We start from the raw sequence: 23,724 nt of genomic DNA, 5'->3' as shown, positions 1-23,724 counted from the left end.
TTTTAAAAACATACTTTTGATATCATTGGGAAAATTTTCTTGCGAATGTAACCCAAATCCTGTCTGAGAAGACTTTGGATAAATCAAAATGTGCTTCCCTGAAAAGCACTGGAGCCAGGAAAAATAAACTTTGCTAAGATTGCATGATTGGCTTTTTCTTCTTGACTTTTCCCTTTTCCCCTCAACTGTCAAAAGTCTTGGTAACATAGACATGCTTCCTTCTGTTTAAGGAACTAGGAATTAGCTTCAGACAGGCAGAAGCAGAATATCCAATCATGATGTGATTTTAAAGCCCTTTTGTAAAATTTTGCGTTTTTCCTTTCTTTGTAGGAGGAAGGCTCATTTAAGTGTCTTTGTTATTTGAAACCAAATTCTGACAACTCCAATTTCTATTACTCTGCTTCTGCTAGAATCACTTGTGTCTTTGAACAATTTCTGGTTTGCATTTTTCTCTTGCTGCATTCAGTTTGGAGCTCTTTAACTAGAGGCCTTTTTGTTCCTGTTCTCAGATATAAGCTTTCTCATTTATGAGCTGCCCCTCAGAGCTTTAAAAGGAACCTCTTGACTTGTCTTCAGATCAAAGGCACCCAAAATCAAGTGTCATGTCCTTAAGATGCATTGCTTTATCTACAGTGAAGAGCTGCCACAAAAGCAAATTTTGTTTCAAGTCCAGTAGTTTCTTTACTCTGCCATATTTATAGTCCACTCTGATACTTCCAATGGTTTTTGAACCTTGGACCCAGTGATGTATTTTGTTTTTGCTTACTCTGATTTGCTTGGTGGGAAAATTTCTGAATTTGAAATTTTGGATGAGGCACACAAATGAGCAGAGTAACTGAAAAAATACAATTCCAATGGGAACCTATAGGAATGAGTCCTTGAAAAGTGAAAGTGTTAGTCACTCGGTCATAGCCTACAGGCAAGAATACTAAAGTGGGTAGCCACTAGCTTCTCTAGGGGATCTTCCTGACCCAGGGATTGAACCTGGGTCTCCTGCATTGCAGACAGATTCTTTACCACCTGAGCCACCAGTTCTTTATTATTTTACGCTGAAAGACAACTCCCACCCCTTTTCTTATTATTGTCCAGCAAAGTACAAATATCAGCATTTAATATGCAAAAGCTGCTACTCGTATTCAAACTGTCGATGGCCCAGAAGAAAAATATTCTTCTACATTTAAAGTTCATTAATGCTTATTGTCTCACTGTATGTATAGTTTATCATAGGTGCTACAGAATTCTAAATTAATTAATTTCCATAAATAAGTCATTTTCTTTGTTTTATCTTTTCATGACCTTTCTCCTACTATTTAATCATAGCTTATGGCAAAGATCTGTAAAAGCAATTATGAGGCAGCACATGTTTGGCAGTCTTGTCATTATCTCATGAGCGAAGAAAGGTCAGATTCTCTCAGTACTTGGGTAGAAATCTCCAAAGAAAAGACAGGTGTCTCATGGATAAGTACTGGGGATTCACAAGGGGGAAGTCTGTCCTTTGAGACAGAACAGGATATTCTTCATAAGACAATCAGGAAACTGCCCACTCCCCACCATGCCCTCTATTCTAGTGAAATAGCTCTGTGGTTTGGGGGCTAGAAGAATTAAAAGCACATGAGTGTACAGACTAAAAGGAATGAAAAATATGAACATTAACAACTTTTTAAAACAAGGTTCTTCTAGGAAAGTAAAATAACTGAATGGCTAAGATGTGGACTTGTTTACACAGTATGGTAATTCTACCCATCTCTCTCCCTTCTAAGCTTCACAAGGGAAGAGAAGAAACGGCAGGTATACATGGTGATTAATTACACACACATGCCTCCCCAGAGTCATATCATGGTGATAGATGCCTGCATAGTGCTGAAGTCTTCTAATTAGGGGTGACTGAATTTGGTAGATTAAAATTCTAAACATTAGGCTTTAGGGAAAATCGCCAGCTCCCATTCAATTTTCATTAGTTTGGAGTCACTTCATATATTTAATATCATCTGAGAAATATTTATAGGTTTTTCTGAGAAATGTAGCTACATCCCAGGAATGCTGAATTTCCCAATTCTTTTAAATCCATAAGCAAACAGGATTGTTTCAGGGGCACCTTCTGTGTCAGGCCAATGTCTATAACATTGAGATAATCAAGGGAAAATGGGTAGAATATTTTCTAAATTACTGTGTTTGTTTGCTCCATAGTTCTTAAGGCCCTAACCCAGTTTTCTGAAGTTTGAATTTCACATCTTGCTTGGATTTTTGCCTACTCTCTACTTCTGAAGCAATATTCCTATTTCTTAAATATGTTAGACCTAAATACATCATTGAGTACAGAAAGGTATCCCAAATAACTTTTCATTTTATCTGCTTTTAATATCCACTTTTTTAAGGAGAAAATTTTATTTGGTATATAACATGTAAAGAAAATAATGCTATTAGAATAGTTTAAAAATTAAATAGAAAACAATTTCAGCAGACCACTGAGACTTAGTGTCTTATAAATTTAATTCAGTTAATAGATTTAGTAAACTTCCTTAAAATTGAGTGATTTGATCTCAACATTGCTTTGTATTTCAAGAAAATCATGATAGGCAATACCATCTCTGGTAGTCAGTTTCTATGTTTACTTGGTTTTCTTCCTTAGCTTGAATTCCAGAAGAGCAAGACTGTTTAAATAAATACAAAAAGACTGAAAGGAAGAGTTTGGATGGAGGGAAAAGACTGGAAAAGAATCCTTACTCTAGAATCTGCACCAACCTCCAAAAATTCTCCCTGGCAGAAATCCTGAACAATGTTCTGACTCAGAAATGCAGACAGAGCCTCAAGCAAGGATTCCTATTATGGAACTAATTCATAACGTTTGAAGTCTATCACCTGCCTGCAAGATGAAAATTTAATGAAAACCTTTATGGGCAACATTATGACCTAAAAGTGGGAAAAATGAAAATCAAGTCTTGAACAAGTAGCAAAGCAAAATGAATAACTTCCTCATTTGATCTGAGCTGTTCACTGTCCATTTGGAGATACTGGTTATTGTTGGCATTCTTGTATTGGTTTCCATCTCTATGCTTTTGGATAGCTGTGGTAGACAAGAGTTTTCTCTCATGTGTTGCATTCATTTTCCTTGATTTTTATGGTTGACACAGATCAAGAATGGAAATTTTCATTTGTTACCTTTCTGATGACTTAGGTTAGTAGAGAAAGTACTGAGCTTGTTTCTTGCCTGTATCATATATTTACCACTTAAAGGTGTATTTATGCCATCTCTGAGTTTGAGACGTGCACACCAAAGGCACTAGATAAGAATGAAGGGTGATCTTGAGACACTAAAAGGTGTTATGCACAATTGTAGAGTAACTATGTCAGGTTGTATCTTTTGCTTGTCATTTATATTTTGTTAAGTTCCTTGATAGCTCAGTTGGTAAAGAATGCACCTGCAATGCAGGAGACCTGGGTTTGATCCCTAGCTTCAGAAGACAGCCTTGGAGAAAGGGAAGGGCTACCCACTCCAGTATTCTGGCCTGAATTCCATAGTTCATGGGGTCACACAGAATCGGTTACATATTTTATCCCTCTTTCTACCTATTCTGCTTCTAACGATTCTCAGAAAGCTCTAAAGTCTGTTGTTTAAAAAAGTTCTTTTATCCCCCTTTCTACCCATTCTGCTACTAAACATTGCCATAAAGATCTACAAGCCTATTGGTCAAAATAATCCTTTTTTTTTTTTTTCGGCAAAATTTTATTTATTCTTCAGGCTTTTCAGTTACTTCTTATACAAAAATTGAAACCTACTTTAAAAAAAAAAACTTTTTTGATTCCATTGTAAGGGTTATCTAGGTATTATTGGCATCAAGTAGGACTGTTGTTGTTCAGTCACTCAGCCATGTTCCACTCTTTGCAACCTCATGGATTGCAGCATGGCGGGCTTTCCTGTCCTTCACAAACTCCCAGAGCTTTTTCAAATGTACTTCCATTGAGTCAATGATGTCATCCATACATCTCATCCTTGTTGCCACCTTCTCCTCCTGCCCTCATTTTTTTTTTTTTTTTTTCAGCATCAGGGTCTTTTCCAATGAGTTGGCTCTTTGCAATACATAGCCAAAGTATTGGAGCTTCAGCTTCAGCATCAGCATCAGTCTGTCCAGTGAATTTTCAGGGTTGATTTCCTTTAGGATAGACTGGTTTCATCTCCTTGCTGTTCAAGGGACTCTCAAGAGTTTTCTCTAGCACCACAAGTTGAAAACATCAGTCCTTCGGCACTCAGCCTTCTTTATGGTCCAAATATCACACCCATACATGACTTTTGGAAAAATTATAGCTTTGACTATATGGACCTTATAGGCAAAGTGATGTCTCTGCTTTTTAATATGCTATCTAGTTGTTTTTTGTCATAGCTTTCCTACCAAGGAGCAAGAGTCTTTTAATTTCATGGCTGCAGTCTCCATCCACAGTGATTGTGGAGCCCAAGAAATTAAAATCTTTCATTATTTCCATTTTTTCCCATCTATTTGCTATGAGGCATGGCAGAGGCATGGGTCAGAGGTGGCCTATTGCAGGGTTGGGGGCACTGAATGCAGCACTATATGCATGGGGCCTTTTGCAGGAGGTTGAACTTCATTACCTCCACCATAGTTTGGCCTCAGGTCAAATAGTAGGAAGGGAACACAATGCTGCCCATCACCAAAAACTGGATTAAAGATTTACAGAGCATGGCCCCGCCCATCACAACAAGACCTAGTTTCCCCCTCAGTCAGTCTCTTCCATCAGGAAGCTTCCATAAGCTTTTTATTCTTCTCCATCAGAGGGCAGAAAGAATGAAAACCACAGTCACAGAAAACTAACCAATCTGATCACATGGAACACAGTCTTGTCTAATTCAATGAAACTATGAGCCATGCCATATAGGGCCACCCAAGATGGACGGGTCATGGTGCAGAGTTCTGACAAAACGTGATCCACTGGAGAAGGGAATGGCAAACCACTTCAGTATTCTTGCCTTGAGAACCCCATGAACAGTATGAAAAGGCAAAAAGATAGGATACTGAAAGTTGAACTCCCCAGGTTGGTAGGGGCCTAATATGCTACTAGAGATTAGTGGAGAAATAACTCCAGAAAGAATGAAGAGACAGATCCAAAGCAAAAACAACACCCAGTTTTGGATGTGACTGGTGATAGAAGTAAAGTCCGATGATGTAAAGAACAATATTGCATAAGAACCTGGAATGTTAGATCCATGAATCAAGGAAAATTGGGAGTGGTCAAACAGGAGATGGCAAGAGTGAACAGAAAAATTTTAGGAGTCAGTAAACTAAAATGGACTGAAATGTGTGAATCTAACACAGGTGACCATTATATCTACTACTGTGGGCAAAAATCCCTTAGAAGAAATGGAGTAGCCATCATTGTCAAGAAAAGAGTCTGAAATGCAATACTTGGATGCAATCTCAAATATGACAGTATGATTTCTGTTTATTTCCAAGGCAAACCATTCAATATCATAGTAATCCAAGTCTATGCCACGACTAGTAATGTGAAGTGGAACGGTTCTATGAAGACCTACAAGAACTTCTAGAACTAACACCCAAAAAAGATGTCCTTTTCATTATAGGGGACTAGAATGCAAATATAGTAAGTCAAGAAATACCTGGAGTAACAGGAAAATTTGGCCTTGGAGTACAGAATAAAGCAGGACAAAGGCTAATTGAGTTTTGCCAAGAGAACGCACTGGTCATAGCAAACAACTTTTTCTGACAACACAAGAGAAGACTCTACACATGGACATCACCAGATGGTCAACACTGAAATCAGATTGATTATATTCCTTGCAGCCAAAGATGGAGAAGCTCTATACAGTCAGCAAAAACAATACTGGGAGCTGACTGTGGCTCAGATCATGAACTCTTTATTGCCAAATTCAGACTTAAATTGAAGAAAGTAGGGAAAACCACTAGACCATTCAGGTCTGACCTAAATCAAATCCCTTATGATTATACAGTAGAAGTGACAAATAGATTCAAGGAATTAGATCTGATAGACAGAGTGTCTGAAGAACTATGGACGGAGGTTCGTGACACTGTACAGGAGGCAGTGATCAAGACTACCTCCAAGAAAAAGAAATGCAAAAATGAAAAATGGTTTTCTGAGGAAGCTTTACAAATAGCTGTGAAAAGAAGAGAAGTGAAAGGCAAAGGAGAAAAGGAAAGATATACCCATTTGAATGCAGAGTTACAAAGAATAGCAAGAAGAGATAGAAAGCCTTCATCAGTGATGAATAAAAATAGAGGAAAATAATAGAATGGGAAAGACTAGAGATCTCTTCAAGAAAATTAGAGATACCAAGGGAACATTTCATGCAGAGATGGGCACAATACAGGACAGAAATGGTATGGACTTACAGAAGCAGAAGATATTAAGAAGAGGTGGCAGGAATATACAGAATTATAAAAAAAAGATCTTCATGACCCAGATAATTAAGATGGTGTGATCACTCACCTAGAGCCAGACATCCTGGAATGTGAAGTCTAGTGGGCCTTAGCAAGCATCACTACAAAGAAGCTAGGGGAGGTATTGGAATTCCAATTGACCTATTTCAAATCCTAAAAGATGATGCTGTGAGAGTGTTGCACTCAATATGCCAGCAAATTTGAAAAACTCGGCAGTGGCCACAGGACTGGAAAAGGTCAGTTTTCATTCCAATCCTAAAGAAAGACAATGCCAAGGAATGCTCAAACTACGGCACAATTGCACTCATCTCACACACTAGCAAAATAATGCTCAAAATTCTCCAAGCCAGGCTTCAACAGGATATGAACCATGAACTTCCAGATGTTCAAGCTGGATTTAGAAAAGACAGAGGAACCAGATATCAAATTTTCAACATTTGTTGGATCATCAAAAAAGCAAGAGGGTTAGAGAGACACATTTACTTCTGCTTTATTAACTATGCCAAAGCCTTTAACTTGCAGATCACAACAAACTGTGGAAAATTCATCAGAGATGGGAATACCAGACCATCTGACCTGCCTCCTGAGAAATCTGTGTGCAGGTCAAAAAGCAGCACTTAGAACTGACATAGATCAGCAGACTGGTTCCAAACTGGGAAGTAGTGTGTTAAGGCTGTATATTTTCATCCTACTTATTTAACTTGCATGAAGAGTACATCATGAGAAATGCAGGACTGGATGAAGCACAAGCTAGAGTCAAGATTGCTGAACTAAATATCAATAACCTCGGATATGGAGATGATACCACCCTTATGGCAGAAAGTAAAGAAAGAACTAAAGAACTTCTTGATGAAAGTGAAAAAGGAGAGTGAAGAAGTTGGCTTAAAACTCAACATTCAGAAAATGAAGATCATGGCATCAGCTCCTATCACTTCATGGCAAACAGATGGGGAAACTATGGAAACAGTGACAGACTTCATTTTTGGGGACTCCAAAATCACTGCAGATGGTTACAGCAGCCATGAAGTTAAAAGACGCTTGGTCCCTGGAAGAAAAGTTGTGACCAACCTAGATAGCATATTAAAAAGCAGAGACATTACTTTGCTAACAAAGGTCTATCTAGCCAAAGCTATGGTTTTTCCAGTAGTCCTGTGTGGATGTGAGAGTTGAACTATAAAGAAAGCTGAAAGCCAAAGAACTGATGCTTTTGAACTGTGGTGTTGGACAAGACTCTTGAGAGTCCCTTGGACTGCAAGGAGATCCAGCCAGTCCATCCTAAAGGAAATCAGTCTTGAATATTCATTGGAAGGTTGATGCTGAAGTCGAAACTCCAATACTTTGGCCACCTGATGCAAAGAACTGACTCATTGGACAAGACTTTGATGCTGTGAAAGATTGAAGGTGGGAGGAGAATGGGAGGACAGAGGATGAGATGGTTGGATGGCATCATTGACTCAATGGACTTGAGTTTGAGTAAGCTCTGGCAGTTGGTGATGAACAGGGAAGCCTGGTGTATTCTAGTCCATGGGGTAGCAAAGAGTCGGACACGACTGAGTGATTGAACTGAAAGTATTTACCCTGAAGTGATGGCACTGGATGCCGTGATCTTCATTTTTTGAATGTTGAGATTTAAACCAGATTTTTCACTCTCCTCTTTTGCCTCATCAAAAGACTCTTTAGTTCCTCTTTGCTTTCTGCCATAAGGGTGGTGTCATTTGTGTATGTGAGGTTATTAATATTTCTCTTGGCAATCTTGATTCCAGCTTATGTTTCATCAAGCCTAGCATTTCACATGAGGTACTCTGCCTTTAAGCTAAATTAGTAGGGTGAAAATTTGGAACCAGTCTGTTGTTCCATGCCTAGTTCTAACTATTGCTTTTTGACCTGCATACAAGTTTTGCAGCAGGCAAGTAAGGTGGTCTAGTATCCCAATTTCTTTTTCTGAAATTCTCAGAAAAAGAGCAAGCATATCAGTGCCTTCAACAAGATCTGCCTTTATTGTTCTCATGTATGGAAGTTTTGAAGTAAACCTTCCAACTATATTTATGCCAGTTCTTCTGTGTGTTTCCAGAAATTCAGGTTATCTTATTTTCCTTGGAATGTTTTTTATCCCTGAAGTCTTAATTGCAAAATGATAGCTGTTACGTGAGACATTATGCATTCAAGGAACAAGAGGTTAGTAAGAAGGACAAAGGATACACATCATCTTTCTGAAGTATATTCCCTGAGGAAGATTCCCATCTGCTTGTTTCCCACTGGCCACACCTTAGTCGTACGGTATATGGAAATACAAGGGGATGAAAACGTTGGCTTAAAGCTCAACATTTCAGAAAACTAAGATCATGGAATCTGGTCCTGTCACTTCATGGCAAATAGATGGGGAAACAGTGGCTGGCTTTTTTATTTTGAGCTCCAAAATCACTGAAGATGGTGATTGCAGCCATGAAATTAAAAGACGCTTACTCCTTAGAAGGAAAGTTATGACCAACATAGACAGAATATTCAAAAGCAGAGATGTTACTTTGCCAACAAAGGTCCATCTAGTCAAGGCTATGCTTTTTCCAGTAGTCGTGTATGGATGTGAGAGTTGGACTATAAAGAAAGCTGAGTGCCAAAGAACTGATGCTTTTGAACTGTGGTGTTGGAGAAGACTCTTGAGAGTCCCTTGGACTGCAAGGAGATCCAACCAGTCCATCCTAAAGGAGATCATTCCTGGGTGTTCATTGGAGGGACTGATGTTGAAGCTAAAACTCCAATACTTTGGCCACCTGATGGGAAGAGCTGACTCATTTGAAAAGACCCTGATGCTGGGAAAGATTGAGGGCAGGAGGAGAAGGGGACAACAGAGGATGAGTCGGTTGGATGGCATCACCAACTCAATGGCCATGAGTTTGGGTAAACTCTGGGAGTTGGTGACGGACAGGGAGGCCTGGCTGTGTGGTTCATGGGGTCGCAAAGAGTTGCACATGACTGAGCGACTGAACCAAACTGAGAAATCAGGGCCCAACAAAAACTGTGAATTCTATTACTAAGATAAAGGGGAAAACAGATATTGAAGACCACAACAACCTCTGATATCATCTAAATTTAATAAATTTGGAAACTAATATATTCAATAAAGAAACAAAGTGCTATTTTATGAGTTAAAACAGGAAAAAAGAAACCATGGGTATGCATCTGAAGAAGAAAAAAATTTTGCACAAGAAATGGAAAGCAAATTTATAAAATATTGAATGTATTGATGTTTATTTGTGTATGTCCCATTCTTTGAATCACCGATGGAAGTATCCTTAATTTTTTTATCATATGTCAGCATTTATATTCAAATATAGATGCAAACTGGTTTTAGTCATTAAGAAGAAAAAAAAAAGGATTTTAATGGCCCTAAATAAAACTTTAATTGTTAGAGGCAAATTTCTTATCTCAACATTAAGTCTTCATAGTGATGATTATTTGCTAATATTTTAAGTGAATATGTAAACTAGGTAACAGAATCAATGGTATTGAACATAATCCAGTTGTACCACTGAATAAGGAAGAGTTGAATCAACATTTGATTTTGCCAGTGCTAACAAAGTCCATGTGTTTGAATCATTGTACTATCTCACAAATGAAAGGAGATAAATAGAATAAATGTAGGGAGTTAAAACACAGATAACTAAACTAATGAATCTCTGTGGCAATAATTAAAAAACATTGACCAATTGTATACATGTACTTTTATTAATCAATTTAATAATCTTATGGCAAATTTCCTTGATTTATCTTTTAAATAAATCTGGGAATTACAATGAGGTTATTTTACAACAAAAATATTTTTTGTTTTTCCTGTTTGAAATCCCCCATTCTGTGTATGAAAAAACCAAGGCTTAAGGAAGGTGAGTTAATTTAACTTTAGGTAACTAGTTTGTGTCAGAAAGTTATGACCAACCTAGATAGCATATTGAAAAGCAGAGACTTTACTTTGTCGACTAAGGTCCATCTAGTCAAAGCTACGGTTTTTCCAGTAGTCACGTATGGATGTGAGAGTTGGTCTGTGAAGAAAGCTGAGCGCCGAAGAATTGATGCTTTTGAACTGTGATGTTGGAGAAGACTCTTGAGAGTCCCTTGGACTGCAAGGAGATCCAACCAGTCTATTCTGAAAGAGATCAGCCCTGGGATTTCTTTGGAGGGAATGATGCTGAAGCTGAAACTCCAGTACTTTGGCCACCTCATGTGAAGAGTTAACTCATTGGAAAAGACTCTGATGCTGGGACGGATTAGAGTCAGGAGGAGAAGGGGACGACCGAGGATGAGATGGCTGGATGGCATCACGGACTCGATGGACATGAGTCTGAGTGAATTCTGGGAGATGGTGATGGACAGGGAGGCCTGCCATGCTGCCACGCATGGGGTCTCAAAGAGTCGGACACGACTGAGTGACTGAACTGAATTGACTGAACTAGTTTGTGTCAGAGGTACTAAAATTGATGTAAAAAACTACATAAAAAATGTATATGAATGTTGAGGATTCTAACTTTCAAGAAAAGTGTAGAAGACAAATTTTCCTCCTAAATTACAATTGTGCCCTAGGATATGTGCCACAATCCTGCTTTAATCAAGAACACTCCTGCTCAAGCCCTTGAAACTTATCCTTGCACTGATAATTTTGTTTCCTTAGGATATTCACAAGAACCAGCTGCAATTAGTGAAGTCAGAGGCAGCATTTTTATTTTAGAAATTTAAAGTTGGTCTATTTGCTTAAAATAATGGAAATTTATTCTCTCACATAACTGGAGTCCAGGAACCTCAAATCAAGTTGTTAGCAGAGCTGTTCTCCATTGAATCTACCATAGTGATGTGATTGTGGCTGCTGTTTGAATAAGGTTGTCATATTCCAGTGTCATCTCTCATAATCAATATGGGTTTCGACAACTTTCAGGACTTTGAATATGACATTAATCCAGCTAATAAGTGTTCTTTCTTCTGATTTATGGCCTTGAGTGGGATGTTTGTAGGAGGAACCACTTCAGGGATTTCAATATGACTTTCTTGGTAGTTCTAGTTTTACAATAAGCTCCTAAACCAGATTTTCTTCAAATCTGCTCTTCGTTTGCTGAAAATAAAGCCAAATGGTCTTCACATCATGCCCTGAATTAATAATTATTAATTATTTAATTAATAATTTGAGCATGTCCTCCTCTCCTTCAGTGTGTTACCTTCATTTCCAACAACCAACCAAATCCAAGTCCTCAAGCTCTCTCAAGTGCTGGAGATGTCATATAAACTACTGCTTCTTTCTCCACCTACAGCTCAACCAAGTCACCACATATGAGACTCTTGCCAATGTGATACTCCAGCATGTCAGGGGGTACCATTCTCCTAAGTACTATTTCAAAGGGAATTTTTTCTTTCTTTCTTTTTTTTTTTTTTTTCATTTGTCTCACAGGCATTCCAATTTTAGTGTCCTATTCATAGAATTTTCTTCCTGAAGCCACTTGTATAGTCAAACAGCCACCAGAAGCAGACATGTGACGGAATTTCAGTGCACTAAATTTATTTAAGAAGTAGAGAAAAACCTTGTAGGAAAACTGGGGAGTCATTCAAGGGAGGAAAGGCAGCCAATAAAAGGTCCACTTTCAAGGGATGATTAGAATTGAACATATGGGGAAACTTTGGAAACAGTAAAATACACATCTCAGGATTAACACACCCAGGAGGGAAGAAGCCTTGATCTCCACACAGTCCTCCCAGCCACTGACTGAGGATTATTTCCTGGGCTCGCTAACCATGAAGGCTGTGTGTCCTTTTGATGTCTTCAGAGAGAAAACAAATCTGGCCAAGAGATGCAGATGCTGGAATTAGAAGTAAGATGCAGCTCACTGAAGGGATGTGAGCAGGGACATTAAGCATCTGCTACATTTACACTGTAAGATTTCCTCCATGTCCCCAAAGTTTGCTGTCAGTTTATGTTCACACTGTCCTCAAAGAGATGAAAAGCTTTATTTTGTCATTTTTTTTAAAATTGTCAATTTTCTCCACAAAGTATAAGTCAGGTCAGAACTATTTTTGTTAACTTATTCACATCAGTTCTCAGTAGCTGACAGAGTACTTGCCGTAGAGTAGGCTCTCAAAAATATTACTTAAAACTCAATATTAAATCAAACAATGCATTCTCTTGTGAGCATCTGAAATGGTGATACTCTCTACCCACACAATTATTATTACCTAGATTTTCACACAAAACTGAAAATCAGATATCCTATTGACTTAAAAAATGATGAGAATTTACATGAGAAGGTTTTACAATTTTGCTTAATATCTAACTTATTAAGGGAGAGTAAATACTTCACCATTGATCTAGCTATGAAGAAATTACAGAAAATAAACTAGTAGGATTTTTGATATGGAAGTAATTTGAGTAATACAATTTGAGCACGTATGGATTGTGAGGTCAAAACAATAAAAGTTATCTATACAACAAAAATACATTTTTTTCTCATATTTCACACACACAAATCTGCACCCAATACCAATTATACCTAAAACTAAAAATGAATTCTTAGAGGAAAAAAAGATATTTCTGTGCCTTATCATTTTTACATGACTATACCATGCCTTACACCTTCATATCTCCCATGCTCTGGTACCTTTACTATGTATGCCAGGAATTAAATAAAATTGTTACTTATTTAGATTCAGACAGTTATAATATTTCAATATACTAAAATATTATAATATGTAATGTCTAGGCATAATTAACACTCCTTAACATTTAGAGCTCATTACAGTCCTCTCTCCTGACTCTTCTTAGAAAAGAGACTTAGGTCTATAAACTTTAAAACCGATTTATGTTAATTTGGTGTGTGTGTTTTAATATTACCATTTGGAAAGTGACTCAGTAAGGAAGTTCAAAGAAAATAAAAACTGTTAAAATAGATGCCCTGTATTGAGCCTGAGGACTAGCTCCTAGAAGAGGCCTATTAACTATTTGTTGAATAAATTGCTCTAAGATTTCTACTCAAATTTTTCTTGTAGCACAATTACAGAAAATATATATGAAACAAAAACTTCCTGACACTACAGAACAAAACAGAAAAGATCTTCTGGGATACATTTTTAAACCTGAACAATATTAATTGTCATTTTATTTTTATACCTTTACAGCTGCATTGAAGAAAGACAAAACATACAACTATACTAGATACTGTTTACTGGTAAACTATACATGATAACAGTTTATTTTCCTGGTATAAGTGTGAAAGACATTTCTTTAGTTAGCTGATTGTCAGAAACATATCCAAAGAAGAATGTTATAAATAGAATCCATTAGGGCATTGCCTTTGATAGACCAATAATTTCCAGAGAATTCATGATGATCTATTGAACAGACTAATGTATAATGTATTCAGTGTTGCTTGAAACTATAATAGCTTCCTCACAGATACAAAGAACAACTAGTTATTACCAGTAGAAAAAAGAAAGGAGGTAGGGACAAGATAGGGGTAGGGGATTAAGAGATATGAACTACTATATATAAAACAGATAAGCAACAAAGATATGTTGTGCATAGAAAAATATATCCATTATTCTGAAGTAACTTTAAATGGAATATAATCTATAAAATATTAAATCACTGTGCTATATACCTGAAACTACTATAGTATTGTAACTAAACTATAATTCAATACATTTTTAAAAACATTTTAATATTTCCATTCTAAAACACTAAGTGACTTGAATTAATACATGATTTTTTAAAATGACTCACACATTGATCATACAACTGATATTTGATAGATACAAATTATTTAAACACAAACAAGGTTTTACATGGGGTAGTGATAATAGTATGGTTTAATATTATGGTCTCATGGTGATTCTAGACTTCTATTATCCTCAGCCAATAAAACCAGTTTGCTGATTCTCCTAAGGAAATAGAAATAAAAGCCAAAAAAAAAAAAAGGTGGGGGTGATCTAAACTTAACAAGCTTTTGCACAGGAAAGAAAACCATAAACAAAATGAAATGATAACTTAGAGACTAGGAGCAAATATTTGCAAGTAATGCTACTTGGGATTAATGTTCAAAATATACATACAGCTAAAAAGACAACCCAACAAAAATGGGCAGAAGACCTAAACAGAAATTTCTCCAATGAAGACATACAAGTGGTTAACGTGCATATGAAAAGATGCTCAACATCACTAGTTATTAGACACATGTAAGTCAAAAATACAATGAGGTATCACCACACATTGGTCAGAATGGCCATCATCAAAAAGTCTACAAATGCCAAATGCTTGAGAGGGTAAAAAGAACCTTTCTCCAGCATTGGTGGGAATATAAATTGGCACAGCCACTCTGGAGGCCAACATGGAGCCTTCTTAAAAAACTACAAATAAGAACAGTAATATAATCCAGTAGTCCCACTCCTGTGCATATATCCAGAGAAAACTGTAATTTAAACAGGTACATGCAACTCTGAGTATCACTGCAGCACTGTTTACAATAGCCAAGACATAGAAACAATCTAAATGCCCATCAACAGATGAATAGATAAAGAAGATGTGGTACGCATACACAATGGAATATTACTCAGTCACAGAAAACACTGAAATAATGCCATTTCAGCAACATAGATGTAACTAGGCAGTTTGAAAATGAATATCAGTATGTGAGTACTGTGTCAGTATGTTTTTGCATATGAATATGTGTGTGTTTGTGCACACATACCTGTGTGTGTTTTAAGAGATGGCTGAAAGATAAATAATCTTAAAAGAGCAGACAATGGCAAAGAGTTTGATCCTGTAACAATGAATAAATATGTTCAACTATGGTCTAAAGGAGTTAATTTTTAATTTTATAGATTGAGGGTTAAATTTGGTAGATTGTGTCCTTAGTGTTGACTACTATTCAAGGAAGATGCCTGAGTTTTTTTTTTTTTTTTTTAAGGAACCAATATGGGAAGTCCAATGATAATTTTTTAAAAACCAGTCCCCCTTTCAGAAGCATATTATTATCATAATAATGGAGTATTTGCTACACTAAGGTCATTATTTAAGGAAGAATGCTTTTATTTCTATTTCATTTTATTTTATCTAACAAAAACATGAACATGATTTAAAAAGACTAATGGATGAAAATTAAAAATACACATTGGTAATGTACTTTTAGCTCATCCCCAGAGAGCACACTAAAATTAAGGTAAACACAAAAGGACTAAATAGACTAGAACATGAAGGAGAGAGAAGAGCTAACAGCAGATAGAGAAGATTAGACATGACAACAAAATTTTGGAAAATTGAAAGTAGATGGAAATCTAATATCTGACTTAGAATGTTGGAATCTATTAAACGCTAAATCTACAGAGAAAGGAGTCAATTAAAGTTGAAGTGATCTAAACTAAAGCTCTCCCAAATTTCTCAGGATTCGATATAAAGAGCTGAAAATAACAGGTGGCTAAGTTCTTATGAAGAGGAGTTGGACTAATGGATACCTTTCCACGCTATTGTGGGGATGTTACTGGACTCTCTGAACCAAATCCTGCTCCAAAGGACATCAGGAAGATGGGAGGGAATTATGTACTGCAAGCAGAAGGTTTAAGTGAAAATCTACCTGATATATATATATATATATATTTTTTTCCTCTACACTCCCTCAGGAGGGTGCATTTGTGCTAGACTTGTCCTCCCACAGGAGAGATTGAGAAATTCATATCAGGAAACCTGACAGAACAAGCAGAAAAAAAAAAAAAATGTACAGAAATCTTTATCTGGGGGTCTTACAATAAAGTCTTTTCTTTTCAAGCCACTCCCACCTACAGAGGTTATAATATCCTTGTGAGTGCCAGAGAATGACAGATATTTGAGAAAAGTACCTAACCTGGCAGAAAGAAATCAAAACATCTAATCATAAAAGCAGACTCTGAGAAAACAGAGGCATAGACATTATAAAGACCAGAAGTAAATTTAGACAAGAAGGAATTTATTATTTTCAGAGGAATGAGAGATGATATTGCATTCACTAAATGAGAACAGGCCATAAAACAAATGGTCATAAAACAGAAAAGAAGTCTTGGAAATTAAAAAAAAAATGGTGCTAGTGGGTATTTATTCAAAAAAATAGAAATGTTGAAAGCAAAGTTGAGAAAAATCTTACAACAATGGAAACAAACTGATAAGCATGAAAAATAGGAAAAATGTAACTCCATTAAGAGGATTATCTTAAACTATCCCAGATCTAATTCAGAGTAGCTTCTGAAAAGAGATATAATGTAGTCAGTAAGTACCCACAGGTATGTACTTTATAGAACTAATGAAATAGTCCAAACTTTGAAATAGTTCAAACTTTCTTCACTGGGTTTTCAAGTATCTGGCCAGTGTTATGTATATCATACCTGAGTGATATTTCCTCCCTACTGACCTAACCCTGGGGACTCCCACCTCCACAGTCAGGGTCTCTACAGCAGATTTGGGCCTAAGAAGTCATTTTTGCAACCTTTGGTGCTTTTCCTATGTGACTGACCTGAGCATGGATCCATATCTAATCTCTGCAGAGTAAATAATATTGTTTCAAAAGGTCTCATTTTAAGAGTTGCAGGTAACAATAAATCAGACAAAATCCTGTTTTACACTTTTATAAAGTTGAGGCAAATTTCCTATTGTGTTCTATAAAGTTCTGTTCAAGTATTAAAATAAGCCTCTTTTTCCCTTTGAGTAAATTTCTGTTCCACAAAACAAAGCAAAAAACCCATTTAGTGAAATATTTTGGTAACTTAACCATTCATTCCATTTGTTTAAATTATAGCTTCTATGAAGGGAAAGTTGCTCAGTTGTGTCTGACTCTATGCGACCCCATGGACTGTAACGTCCATGCAATTCTCCAGAACAGAATACTGGAGTGGGTAGCCTTTCCATTCTCCAGGGGATCTTCCCAACCCAGGGATGGAACCCAGGTCTCCCGCATTACAGGCGGATGGATTCTTTATCAGCTGAGCCACAAGGGAAGCCCTATGAGGACAATCATATTTCATTCATATTATTATGAAAATAGAGCATTTTTGCATACATTAACTTGACAATTCTTAAGATTATCTGTATAAAGAATGTTGTCTCAGTATTTACATTGACATGAACTTTATCCTGTATGAAATATGGCCATGGATAATGAGCTGGGAGAATAAGCAATTTACAGCTTTATTCTTCTCAAATATAACAAAGATGAATATAGCATTCTAATAAAAATCTCTCATAGAAAATCTCTGTAATCATATGACTATTTCTAGTCCTGATTCTGAATTAAAGAAGAATTTTTTAAAATCTCATTTCTGATTCAGACTCAAATGTAGTTCACTGAAATAACATAATGAGATATAAAACATCTTATAACTACTTCAGACATAAATAAGAAGCATTATTTTCAACATCAATTCAGGGCTATAATTTCATTTCTATTTATACATTAGTTAGTAAAATCAAGTATAAACACTTTAGTATATTCTTGAAAATGTTCATTAAATAGTTGTTTATTAAGGCACTTATATCTGTGATACTGAATTTATCAGTTCTAAAGTGAATTTAGAGGAGAAAACATAACTGAGATCAATGGGTACAGGTTTGTAATTCCAAGTGATTTCTGATAAATGCAATCACCATGATCTGGAAGGTAAGTTAAAATATTACTCATTTTGGGTCTTAAGACTTTTGCTTTTGCTTTCTCATGGCAGTGTTCACTTTTATTTTGTCATCTGTTATCTTGCCAAATAGAAGAGATCTGTAGAAATAGCAAAGATAACTGAGGGCAATGGGCATGGGTAAATTTTAATTAAGTGTATGTACCACTGGCAGTCTTCTCACTATCATGTCTGTCACACATAGCCTGCCCCTAAGCCTTTCCCTAAATTATGATCATGGCATCCAGTCCCATCACTTCATGGCAAATAGGAGGGGAAAAAGTCTAAGCAGTGACAGATTTTATTTTATTGAGCTCCAAAATCACTGCAGACAGTGATTGCAGCCACAAAATTAAAAGATGTTCTTTGGAAGGAAAGCTATGGCAAACCTAGACAGCATATTAGAATGCAGAGACATCATTTTGCTGACAAACCTCTGTATAGTCAAAGTTCTGTTTTTTTTTTTTTTTTTTTTTTCCCCCATTAGTCATGTATAGATGTGAGAGCTGGACCATAAACAAGGCTGAGTACTGAGGAATTGATGCTTTCAACTGTGGTGCTGGAGAGTTCCTTGGACAGCAAGGAGTCAAACAAGCCAATCCTAAAGGAAATCAACCCTGAATATTCATTGGAAGTACTGTTGCTGAAGCTGAAGCTCCAATACTTTGGCTATGTGATGCAAAGAAAAGACCCTGATATTGGGAAAGATTGAAGGCAAAAAGAGAAGGGGTGGCAGAGGATGAGGTGGTTAGATAGTATCACCGACTCAATTTTGCTCATGAATTTGAGCAAACTCTGGAAGATAGTGGAGGACAGAGGAGCCTGGTGTGCTACAGTCCATGGGGTAGAAAAGAATTGGATACAATTTAGTGATTGAACAACAACAATGATTCGTGTTGGCAGTTTCTCCTGTTACAGTTAATTTTGCATGTAGTTAACCCAATCTCAAAGGAGTGCTGAGGTGATTTTTCCACCTTAAATCAAATGCTTTTGGTTAAACAAATATTTGTTATTTTTGAAGCACTTGTCTTATAGTATTGAAAAGGCATGTACTTTAACTATGTCCAAGTCTAACTAAGGAGGATGTGAAAAAGGTAAATTGTAATACAGGAATGACTCATATGTACATGATTCTGAGAGCCCTAGTCCCCCATGTGATTTATTGGAGAGTCTTTAAGGAAATGATTAAGGTTAAATAAGATCATAGGGGCGGAGCACTGATCTGGTAGAACTAGCACACCTGTTAGAGAGGAAGTGACACTGGGGGTCACTCTTCACCATGTGTTACCCAACAAGAAAGTGAAAACCTAGAAGAGAGCTCTCAGTAGAATCTGACAATGCTAGCACCCTTATTTTGGACTTCTAGCACCCAGAACTATGAAAAATAAGTTTTTATTTTTTAAGCCACCCAGTATTTTGTTATGGCAGCCTGAGCCGACTAATACATATGTTATGGGAAAAATATACCCTGGGTGAGGGGATGGGAACTATGGTAGGTAAAGTGATAACCTAAGATATCTATATCTTAGTCCTGCAAACTTGTGAATATGTTACCTTACTTGGCAAAAGGGACTATGCAAATGTGTTTAAGTTAAAGATATAGTGATGGGAAGACTATTCTGGGTTATCCCAGCGGGCCCAATTTGAAGATGCTATACTTCTTGCTTTGAAGGTGGAGGAAGGCTCATGTATGAAGGAATACAAGTGGCCCTGGGAAAATGGACAAGGCAAGAGGCCACATTGTCACCAAGAGACTCCAGATGGAATACAGTCCTCCTGAAACCTTACTTTTAGCCCTACAAAACCTATTTCGGATTCCTGGCCTCTAGAAATGGAATATAATAAATTTTCTCCTGGGTTTGTGGCAATTTGTTACATCAGCAATGAAAACTAGTACAGTAGCCTTTGATTTTAGAAGGCAGAATGAACTTTTACAAGGAAAACAAAGACTAAGCTAGAGAAAGCAGCTTTTATTACAAAGGCATCTGCATGAAAAAGAAGGGAAGGGTCAGGGAATTGCAAGGGATTCTGTTTGATGTAATGCAACAGGCGAGTTGGAACCAGAGGGTAACGAAGCCTGAAAGTGCTGGCAGGGTATGGAATCTGAAGATCTGGTGGGCCTTGCAAGTTACTGAGGTTTGCTGTGAGGAGTGAGAAGGAGGATTTAGACAGAGGCATCATACTTGGAGATTCATTTATCAGAAGACTAATTGCAAGAGGCAAGAGACGAGAGGTGAGGGACTTGAACGGGGCTTATCCTAACAGCATGGAGGTGAGCTTGCACGCTAAGAAACTATGACCTCAGTCTAATCAGCAGGTCCATTGTCTAGTGGCCCTAAGCAGGGCCAGGGAGACCCTCTGTTGTTTTCAATCTGTCCAGCTTCTCTTGTTTATAGAAAAAATTAATAATTAAAATATCGCATGATACAGTTAAAAGAAAAATATCAACGTATGGGTTTCTACCTGATTAAATCCCAAACTTGGACACTGCAGTCCTTATTGATCCTGGAGTACCAGCTGATTAGAATACAAGGATATAGAGGATTCCTTTTTCACGTTTCCTACACTCTCCAGATCATCTACATTATCTACCCCAAAAGTTCAATGAGTTCCTCCTCTCTGTGCTTCCATAATTCATTATGCATAATCACCACTATATATTTGCATTTCTATTTTGCACGTTTTTGTTTATTGGTAGAACATGATTCCTTTAGGGAAGAGATAAATTTCTTTTTATCTCCGGCATTTACTAGTAAATAGTAAATGTTTAATAAATGTTTATTGAAATTCTAATACATAAATGAAAAGATGTGAAAAAGTGAAGTCGCTCCGTCATATCTGAGTCTCTGCAACTCTATGGACTGGAGCCCACCAAGCTCCTATGTCCGTGAAGTTCTCCAGGGTACTTCCTGACTTAGGGGTCAAACCTGGGTCTCCTGCATTGCAGGCATATTCTTACTTCCTGAGCCACAGGGGAAGCCCAAATAAATGAAAATGAGTGACAACTGATGTGGCCATTTCCACATCGATTGCTTTTCTGAGAAAATTATTAGAGTTGTGCAAGGGGGGAAAAGTCAGTATCAAATAATTTATCTAAGTTCAGAATTGAGGGTGCTGAGTAGCCGAAGAAGATTTCATATGTATATGAAACAGCTGGCATGCATTGATACAGTAGTATGTGCATTCCATTCAAACCATTAACATGCAAATAAAGATGTTTTAGCAATAACCAGTCTTCCAAACAACATCCAGACAAGCCATCATGTTGGGTATTGTTCATACATATTGCTCACAGCAGTTGACTTAAAAGAAAAAGTCATCAGAATGAAATGGTAACTGTTTAAAATTCTTTATTATCATAATTATTAGAATTTTCATAACTTTGACTAATTGCTCACATATTAATTATATAACTTTTAATGTTTTTATATACTTGATAAAGTAACCCTATTTGTTCTCTAATTAATGCACAGAAATTTTACTGTTACTAGAATCTACTCTATCAGCAATAACATAAGATTTACGAAAGTTAATCTTATTAATATTAATGGAATTTTTGCACATAAATCTTATCATGTATCACTAATGGATGAGAATTTGGTGAAAACTCTAAAAGTTTCACATGCTGAGGGCATTAGCGGAAATAGATGGTATCAAGGGAAAGAAACCTTATTAAAGCATGATCATCTAAATTATGTCCACCAGTGTTACGAAATAATTATCATTATATCATAGAGAAAATGGGTGTTTTAGAGAATCACGACAGATTCAAGATCCTTTTACTATTTGAAAAAAGCACTGCAGTGATATCTGCAAATGGAAAAATCACTGGGTATGTCTTTTGATATAAAATATTTCTGACAGCTGTCTGATATCTTTTGAAGTTACTTATTTTTTGTGCTCTTTTAATTTATGGTTTCAATGAGAAAGAAAATTTAAATTAAATGCTTACTTTCCTAAGCAGTTCAATCTAATTTAGAATCGGTACCTTCTGCTGTGCTTGGAAAATCTCAATATAATAATGTAGGCAGCAACTACAGTTATAGTAGTATTATAGAAGTATGGTATTATATGGTATTATAGTAGTATAGTATTATTACCATAGCCATAGTGATTTTTATCAACAAGCAAAGTTAGCTTAGGCTGTGCAGGGCCCAGGTTTCACAAGATAGCATCTATTTTGATTTCAGAACTATAAGCCTATTGCACAAATACTTATACCATATATAGGTTGAAATATTTAACTGGGAACATATACAAATTAATGCTACAGCATGGGGTGATGAGATAGCCATTTCTTTCTTTTCTTTCTTTTCTTTTATACAAAAGTCTGAATGTTCTTCCTCTGAATCAAAGCATTTCCTCCTATCTTCATTAAACAGCATAGCAATGTAACTTTGAATGGAAAAATGTATCTTGACAAAGACAAGTTAGTTGAGCAAAAATGATAAGATGGAAAGATGGAAAGAAAATCATCTATTCACAATGACTATAAATTTCATCAGAGCATATTGAATATTACTTTGCTTAATTTAAACTTTATTCATTTGTATTTTCAACACATTTGGCAATACATTAATTAAATACTTATTATGTATGATAACACTGCAGTAGTAGAATATTGGGCTTCCCTGATAGCTCAGTTGGTAATAGACATGGCAATAAATATTATTATTTAATTTTATTAAATTAATAAATATTTAATAAAAAATATACTGTTGGTGCCAAGAAGAAAATTACAGGATCATAGGGGTATATGCCAGAAAACAGCCTAGATATAGAGTGGGGAAATGTAGGGAGGAGAAAGAGTAAGGGCTTATTTTGTTGTTGCTGTTTAGTCTAAGTTGTGTCTGACTCTTTTGAAACTCCATGGATTGTAGCTCCCCAAGCTCCTCTGTCCATTGGACTTCCCAGGGAAAAATACTGGAGTGAGTTGCCATTTCTTTCTCCAGGGGATCTTCCCAACCCAGGGATCGAGAGCCCACATCTCCTCCACTGGCAGGTGGATTCTTTACCACTGAGCCATTAGGGAAACCCCAGGGCTTCTTTAGGAAGTAACATTTAAGATCTGAAAGTTGAGTGAAAGATGTTTGATTGGTGAAGAATGGGAGAGGGGCTTGTGGATAGAGGAGGGGATGACTGATATCAAAATCAAACAGAAAGAACTGTGCCATTAATTACCTGAGTCAGAAAGAACTGTAGCAATTCTTGAACAGAAAGATCAATGTAGTTGGAATATGAAGGACTGTGTGAAATGAGGTGGACATAAACAGATCATGATGCGTATGTTAAGGCCTTCAGCCTGTGTCATTAGAGTTATCAAAGCCATTGAATCATTTATGTAGGATGAAGAGGTGACATGATCATATCTGATTTGTAAAACAGCATTCTAGCTTTGATATGAAAAGAAATTAGAGTGGAGAACAGAAGATATTCAAGTAAATTTTGGGGGGTTGGAAGCTTTATAAAATACTTGTAGTCTTTCAGGGCTTAGAAAAGTAATATAGTCAAAATCTGTTTTGTTAAGCATTTAAGATATTTATAATTCATTATTTGAGCTTAAAAACATTTTATATCAAATACTTCATATTCAATAGTATATCATATAATATCTATGGATAAAATATTCTAAAATAAAAATAAT

The sequence above is a fragment of the Budorcas taxicolor genome, chromosome 10, assembly GCF_023091745.1.
Source record: "Budorcas taxicolor isolate Tak-1 chromosome 10, Takin1.1, whole genome shotgun sequence".
NCBI classification, from domain to species: domain Eukaryota; kingdom Metazoa; phylum Chordata; class Mammalia; order Artiodactyla; family Bovidae; genus Budorcas; species Budorcas taxicolor.
This window is presented reverse-complemented; position numbering follows the sequence as displayed.